The 8,801-nt window shown below is 40.0% G+C and overlaps 1 long non-coding RNA gene across 1 annotated transcript; it reads right to left on the reverse strand.

Moving 5' to 3' along the window:
- Positions 1-7,688: 7,688 nt before the first annotated feature.
- LOC135057888 (uncharacterized) lies at positions 7,689-8,364 on the reverse strand. The gene is made up of 3 exons (XR_010244439.1): positions 8,309-8,364; positions 8,152-8,217; positions 7,689-7,730 (listed from the first exon to the last, which is right to left on the reverse strand). It is a non-coding gene; the product is annotated as an uncharacterized LOC135057888 (long non-coding RNA).
- Positions 8,365-8,801: the final 437 nt, after the last annotated feature.

Raw genomic sequence — 8,801 nt, forward strand, 5'->3', positions numbered from 1 at the left:
AGAATATCCCACTGATAGGTACTTATTTAAGCGAGGAAGTAGTCTGTGACTGATTAAAACATTTAAAGATTAATAAGTCACCAGGTCCCGATGGTATTCACCCAAGGGTTCTAATGGAGCTTCATTCTGAACTTGCAAAATCGCTATTTTTGATCTTTAAGGATTCAGTAATATCAGGTATGGTTCCCAAAGACTGGCGTATAGCGGAAGTAGTGCCTATATTCAAAAAGGGAAGTAAAGCTGAACCAGGTAATTATAGACCAGTTAGTCTTACATCTATAGTGGGGAAAGTATTGGAAGGTATTCTAAGAGATAGTATTCAGAAGTTCCTTGAAGTCAATAAGGTCATTAAAAGGAATCAACATGGGTTTATGAAGGACAGATCCTGTCAAACCAACTTACTTGGCTTTTATGAAACAGTAAGCGCAAACCTAGATCAGGGTAAAGAGGTGGATGTAATCTTTTTAGATTTTGCCAAAGCGTTCGATACTGTACCACACATGAGACTTATCTGCAAGCTACAAGAATCGGGGCTAGGAAGCACAATGTGCACTTGGGTCAAAAACTGGTTAGATAATAAGGAGCAGCGCGTTGTGGTTAATGGATCTTTTTCAACTTGGACTGAAGTGCTAAGTGGTGTGCCGCAAGGCTCAGTATTAGGACCGCTATTGTTCAATATTTTCATTAACGACCTAACAGAAGGTCTAGAGAGCATGGTGTCAATTTTTGCAGATGATACCAAATTGTATAAAGTTATAAATGCGGAGGGAGATGCTGAGTCGCTTCAGAATGACTTAGTTAAATTAGAAGCTTGGGCAGCGAAATGGAGAATGCGCTTCAATACAGACAAGTGTAAGGTAATGCACTGTGGTAACAAGAACAAAAATAACACCTACCTACTAAATGGGGTAAAATTAGGGGATTCTGTACTGGAAAAGGACTTAGGTGTCCTCATAGATAGCAAACTAAGCAGTAGTACCCAAAGTAGGACTGCAGCAAAGAAGGCTAATAAGATATTAGCATGCATAAAACGGGGAATTGATGCTAGGGACGAGAGTATTATACTCCCGTTATATAAATAACTTGTGAGGCCTCACCTTGAATACTGTGTACAATTCTGGGCACCGTACTACAAAAAGGATATCCTGGAGCTAGAAAAGGTTCAAAGGCGGGCGACCAAACTAATTAAGGGTATGGAGACGCTGGAATACGAGGAAAGGCTTGCAAGACTAGGCATGTTTACACTGGAAAAGAGGAGATTAAGAGGGGACATGATCAACATTTACAAATATATAAGGGGACAATATACAGATCTTGCGCAGGACCTGTTTTTGGTTAGATCAACACAGAGAACTCGTAGACACTCGCTCAGGTTAGAGGAGAGGAGATTCCACACAATACGGCGTAAAGGCTTTTTTACGGTAAGGACGATACGTGTTTGGAATTCCCTGCCTGAGGGAGTTGTAATGGTCAACTCAGTCAACACCTTTCAGAATGGGTTAGATAAATTCCTAATGGATAAGGATATCCAGGGTTACGGGGCAAAGTCACGCAGTATGGTTATTATAAAAAAGAGGGGTTAATCGGAACGGCAGTCAGCAACTTCAGTCAAAATTTTATACAAAATAATCGTGCATAGGAGACCACAAATATGTTGAACCCGATGGACAATTGTCTTTTTTCAACCTTAGATACTATGTTACTATGATACAGACTTTGGGATGTTACAAACAAACGTCTTCTTAAATCCAGAAATGTGGTATTCCATGAGACAGCACCACTAACTGGGGCAGTGGAGCAAGCAGAAAATGTATTACTAGATGAACAGGCAGCAGAAAGCGTGTCTGAATCTGAGAGTGTCAAAGTAGACAACAAATCAGGGAACAGAGGTTCCATGAGGAGTAACAAAGGTGTTCCAGCCAAGAAATACAGTGAGGAGTATGCAAACATAGCTTACTGTGAACCTCAAAACATACAAGAAGCAAAGTCAAGCAGTGATTGGACCGAGTGGAAATCAGCAATTGATACAGAGCTGTCAGCACTTGATGATAAAAGTACATGGACTATAGTTGATAGGCCAAGTAACCATAAAACGATCAAGAACAAGTGGGTCTTCTACAAGAAGTTCAATGCAGAGGGGACAATAGCTCATTACAAAGCCCGCCTTGTTGCTAAGGGATATACCCAGAAGTCCGGAATCGATTACGGAGAGATCTACTCAACTGTCGCAAGGTATAGCACCTTAAGGTTAGTGATTGCTATTGCTACACTACATGATCTACTGTTATACCAACTAGACTTTGATTCTGCCTTCCTACAGATGTAGCCACCTTTATCTGGCGTTTGTCCCGTTCGAGCATACGCAGCGTACTGGGGCGTAGCGAGGCGCGCCTAGTCACAGAGAGGCTATCTAATCGCACGGAGACAGACATTTGACGTTTGGCGTTACCTGTACGTGTAATACCTGCGATCATCCACCAGATGTCGCTTTTTACAATCACCACTGCGCATGCGTGTGGGCTCCCGTAAAATATAATACTGAAATACTGTACAGTACTGTATAGTAAGGACTACTTTACTAGTGCAACCTAAAACCAGTAGTGTACACTGACGCAAATGGACGTGTTAGAAGTTCATTATTGCCTAATGATATTAGGAATATTGTACAGTATGTTAGCATCCTAATCCCGTAGCCATTTGTCTTAATCAAAACTAATGGATTTATTCATCTGTCTGCGGCGAAGTGGTGAAGTGTTCCGCTTCCTACAGTATACTCAGAGTCCCGTGTTCGATTCCTAAAGTACAGTATGAACGCATGTTAGTTTTTTCCAGACACTTTATAATTTTTTTTAATCACATAAACCAGGGCAAAGCTGCAGCAGATGTACTGTTAAGGTTCTATGCACCATACGGTACACATACAATTCTGTAGCAGGGCAGACTCAATTGAAATGGCTACTGCCTGTGACTCCATGGAGGCTCTCAGCTATGGAGCGAGTGATGACATAGATTTTGCGGACAATGGGGCAGTGCTGAAGGTGCGTCACAATCCCCTCGCTAAAATACATAGGGGTGAGGTCTATGCACATTATGGTACACCGGACTTGATCGCATAGCACACTGTCAAAATGGCCGTCGCCCCTGAACCCCCACTACGTGGCAGCCAGCGCTCGGAGATGGAGTGAGAGATAGTAGTGGAGTGAGAGATACAGTAGCAGTAGTTTTGAAGGCTATGGGGCAATGCTGAAGAAGCGTCACAATCCCCTCGCCAAAGCGATAGGGATAAGCGAGGTCTATCTTTATGGTACACCGGACTTGATCGCATACAGTAGCACACTGTCAAAATGGCCGTCGCCCCTGAACCCCCACAGTCGGAATTCGACCGCAATTGCATATACCATGTGACATAAGCTTGTGTACAGTATCTGTCATGAGGTGTTTTTTTCACTGACACTATTATTTTTTTCTATTGTAATATACAGAGGCGGCAAACTAGCCAAACAGGAATAATCAGCTTCTGCTGAATAAAATGAGATGCTACAGTACATGCCTATATTCTGTGTGTGACTGCGGCTCTATGAAATGAAATCTGAAAATGTAAATATGAAATGCATTACTAATGTGCAGCATTATGTGTATAAGGTGTGCTACAATATTTTCTGGCGTAACATAAGGAAAGGGCACTACTGCATGGTCTAATGCAGTGGTTCTCAAACTCGGTCCTCAGGACCCCACACAGTGCATGTTTTGCAGGTAAGTTCACAGGTGTACTGTATTAATTACTCACTGACACATTTTAAAAGGTCCATACATTAGGTGGAGCTAATTATTTCACTTGTGATTCTGTGAGACCTGCAAAACATGCACTGTGTGGGGTCCTGAGGACTGAGTTTGAGAACCTGTGGTCTAATGTAAATAAAGATCAATGTGGTGGGGTGTAATGTGAATAAGGGGCAATACTGTTAGGAGTAATGTGGTACTATCATATGATGTACTGTAACAAGAATAAGAGACACTACTGCATGATATAATGTGAATAAAGTTGCAGTACTGTGGTGTGTCATTTCATCTGGGGGTATTATTGTGTTCCAATGCCCCTTCCCAGCAAGAACTTGCACTGTTTTGGGCTGGCACTAAATGTGCACATTGTTCCTACAGTATTTAAATTATAGGGGGTAGGAGCGCCAAAATGGGTGATGGTGCTGGGAAAGTGGTGCAGGGTTATAGGCGGAACTAGCATCTGTGCAAGAGGGCATCAGCCGAAATGTAGCCTAGGGCATCATGTTGGTTAGGGACAGCTCTGGTAATACTGTACAGTACTTTGCATTCAATAGAGATACTGTTTGCACACAGGTTTTACATGAATCATTAGCAATGCTGCAGGAGTGTCTCATTAGGCAATCTAAAATATACCACGACTATGGGTGGGGATACAGTAGGTAAGTTCTGTCACCATAAGCTGTCTGCTGTGTATAGCAGATTTTCATCTGGGATGCATTTGTGTTTTTGTAATAAAAAAAACAAAAACATTTTACTGTACATTTAGTGGATACAGTATTTCTCCCCCATCTCCCCCATAACGGCACATCATACTGTACAGTTACCCCATGTACTGTACTGTACCGTACCATACTGTATAAGGTAATATTTATTGGAAAAAAATCAATATTAATGTAAAAAAAAGTATTTATTACAACATACGATTGCATATACTGTACTGATCAAAATGTACAGTACTCTTATTCAGGACTTATAAAACAGAAAATAACTGTTCATACACATCAATAACATTACTACTGTATAATATTCAACATTAGTTTATGCAATAATCAGACAAAGGGAATTTTATAAACATTTTTAATAATGCACCAATTAAAAATTTTAAACATAAAATATAGTACAGAACTACATATTTGTGGCTTGACCATTTCTTTCGACTATAACAGGTAATACTTTATACAGGTGATTTATATAATTATTACAATGCTCAGGTGTGAGTACTTCTAGACAAAATTTCTTAATCCCATCCAACAGCTGCTGTTTTGTTGTTGGCTTCGCAACACTCCTAATGTACCTCTTCAATTGAGCCCACACTAATTCAATTGGATTCATGTCTGGTGATCTATAAAAAAAAAAAAAAAAAGAGTATAGAAAAAAAGTTAGTCAATTAATGACATTAAATAGAGAAAATTAAACATACGGTATTGTACTGTTTATTAAACCAAAAAATATATTTACAGTACTAGAGTGCTACTCAAAATTTTACTTGTACACTGTTGAAAGAATACTCACTCTGGTGGTGTGCGTTCCCAATTCATACCTTTCTCTTCCATAAATTTGGCAGAGGCGGAGTGTTTAGGATCATTGTCTTGGAATATCCTATGGTGAGTTGGGTAATATTTATTCACAAATGGCACCATACATCCCTCTACTATTGTTTCTTGGAAAAATTTCTTATCCATGATCCCTACAGAAATAAAAAAATGTTGTTCATTAATAAGCAACTCATTTTATTGTGCAGTTACATGTACTCTACAGTACAGCATGTATTTTTACAGAACACAGGCACAGAATAAAGTATAGTACTGTACCTTCGAAAAATAATAGGGGACCAGCTCCTAATCGTGTTATGCCTCCCCATACATGGACTTTCAATGGATGCTTTGGGCGTGGTTTTAATGAGATATGGTTACGTTTCCGGAATGACATTCTGGAGAACCGCTCAAGGGCAACAGACGATTCATCTGTGAAAATGACATCATGAAATGTTTCGCCACTCTCAATCCATCGCAGTGCCTGTTCCACTCTCTTTTCTTTATTCACATCTGTTATCATGGGAGATATCCTGTGAAGAGCCAAAAATAATGAAATCAGATACAGTAATGAAATTACTGATTTACAGATTACTGTATATACAGTAGACTGTATGTGCAGTATACTGTATTATATACCTACTGTATACATTAAACTGTACATACATTACAGTATATACAGAGTAATATATATATATATACATACATACATACATACATACACACACACACAAACACAGTATACAGTATGTAAATCATCACAATAAGCCGGCAATGCTTCATCGCTGTCTCTGAGTGCCTATACAGTAGGTATCTCTTTTTGGATATATATATATATACATACATACACACACATACTGTATATAGTATAAAGTACACACTCTGTATAATGATTTATGGCATTGTTATATCACTTATCAAGGGATTATTAACAGTGAATACGTGTGCATCTACTGTATGGTTTATACTGCTTTCAGTTTACCTTGTTGCGCTAAAGGTCCATCCCATTTTCCGTTGCATCCTTCTGACGCTGGTGGTTGATATGTCCAGGTCATACTTGGAATGGAGAATTCGTTTTATTTGCAAAGCAGTACGCTCATCATCCTCACGAGTTAGTTCCTCCACAATTTGTTGCACTCTCCTACAGTACAATACAGTATGAAAAATATGAATTAATGAACAGCACAATCACAGTTAGATTACGTTTTTGTTTTTTCAAAAAATTGTCTATTGTATACAGCAAGTCATTTAAACATTACAGTAGTGTACAGTACGTACCATGTGCATTTTGTAGGAAATACAAATCTGGGCGTTGTTCTCTCGAAAGCATGATAGCGCACCGTTTCTAAAGTGACTATAATGCCACTTTCCTTGAGCCATGCATGGATCTCTTTGATGGTTTTATTTTCTTTTTTCATGTTGGCGATTATCTTGCTCATCGTTTTGTTGATAGTTACTGGCATGTTGTCCAACTGTAATTCCTGTATGGAGAAAAAACATTTGTGAATACTGTAGTCTTTACACATCTGAAAATTTGTAAGAGTATTATGATAAAAGTTAATACTGTACATGTTTACTATATAGTACCTGATGTTCAAATTTTAGTACTGTATACTGTACAGTACTGAAAATACCACATCAGTGTTATGGACTGCAATTAGTTTCCTGTATAAAACAGATACAGTAAACAACCCTCCTTGGAAGTGCATGGGCCCTGTGAGACTTACAGTAGTGTACAGCATAAGGGGCGACTGACATGATGTACAAGCATTACATACAGTACATGTCAGTACTGTATGTAAATTCAATTATTGCCTAACAACAATGCTGCTTACTGTATATTAAATACTGTAGGCCTAGAAATGTGCATCTCAATATGGTAGTTAAAAAACACAGGGGCCTATGGTGATAAGCGAGTTCTATGCATATTAAAAATGTCCGCCGACCGTGAACCCCCAGCATGTGGCAGCGCTCGGATATGGAGTGAGAGATGGCATACATTGTACAGGCCAGGGGGCAATGCTGAAGGAGCGTCACAATCCCCTAGTTAACATACACCGGGATAAGCGAGGTCTATGCACATTACGTTACACCGAGCTCGACCGCTCAGCAACCTGACAAAATGGCCGCCGACCGTGAACCCCCAGCACGTGGCAGCGCTTGGATATGGAGTGAGAGATGGCATACATTGTACAGGCCAGGGGGCAATGCTGAAGGAGCGTCACAATCCCCTAGTTAACATACACCGGGATAAGCGAGGTCTATGCACATTACGTTACACCGAGCTCGACCGAGAATTCCCTGCCTGAAAAGTAATAAAAGTGGACTCGGTCAATACTTTTAAGAATGGGCTTGAGAAAATCCTACTGTACTTACTATACTGTGGCTCCTCCTCCCCCGAGTCCACGTAAGTGACATCTGTGTTGAATATAAAAAAACAAAAAGAAAAGTCAAATTTGCCATTGTTATTTCCAATACTACTGTACTAAAGTATTATCCAATACTTTACAGTAGTACAGTGCTACAGAAAGTAGAGAGGCAGAGAGACATTCTTAGCCGGAGTGTGGAATGACTGTCCATTTGTAGGGGACGTACTGTACCTGCATCTAAAATACCAGAGTATAAATGGAGGGTTAGGGGTTAGTGGAGTAGGGTTTCGATACCATACCTCAACCTGATGGGATTTCTGCAATCAGGATACCGCTGTCGGTCACTTGACTGCTGGAATCCTGACCACTGGTCACGCGAACCCAAGCCATTGGTACTGTTAATAAATCAATAAATAATAAATGTACAATACAGTACAGTAGAGTACTGTACAGTAGATTACAATTCTTACCAGGCTGGCCTGAGGGCTCCCCCATTTCCTCCTCCTCCTCTGCCTCAGTATCAATAACGAGGCGGTCTGTGTGTACAAGATAACAAGTATTGTAAAATAAAAAAATTACAGTAATACTGTAGGAAACTAGTGTGTCTGTAACAAAAATAATGATTACCACTTCCGGAGCTCTGCTGGTCAGATGGGGTGGGTGGGGCATGTGCTGCTGTGGAAAAATCACACTAACATAAGCTGCTGTACAGTACAATGAAATACAGTACAGTAAATAATGGATAAAAATAAATCATAAAATATCATAAGATACAGTATGCCGGCACTCAGTATTACAGACGATGGCATCCCGAATGCAAAAATACCGAATTGGGAAATCCCCACAGGGGGTTGTTAAGTATATCCCCCCCCCCCTAACCAAAAACCTACGCTTAAGTAGCCTAAACCTCCCACTTGGTGCTTAACCCTAAGTCCCCCCTGGTGTTGCCTAAACCTAACCACCCAGGGGAAATTTTGTGTGTGGTACTGTATATAAAATGGTGTCAGTGGCATACTGTAACTTGTGGTACTGTGAGAGAAAAAATAACAGTGCTGTAAGTGAAGCTGTCAATTTGTAACATGTACTATTCAGTTTCCAGGACACATGTACAGTAGTGTAA

Source organism: Pseudophryne corroboree, chromosome 3 (genome assembly GCF_028390025.1).
Source record: "Pseudophryne corroboree isolate aPseCor3 chromosome 3, aPseCor3.hap2, whole genome shotgun sequence".
NCBI classification, from domain to species: Eukaryota; Metazoa; Chordata; class Amphibia; order Anura; family Myobatrachidae; genus Pseudophryne; species Pseudophryne corroboree.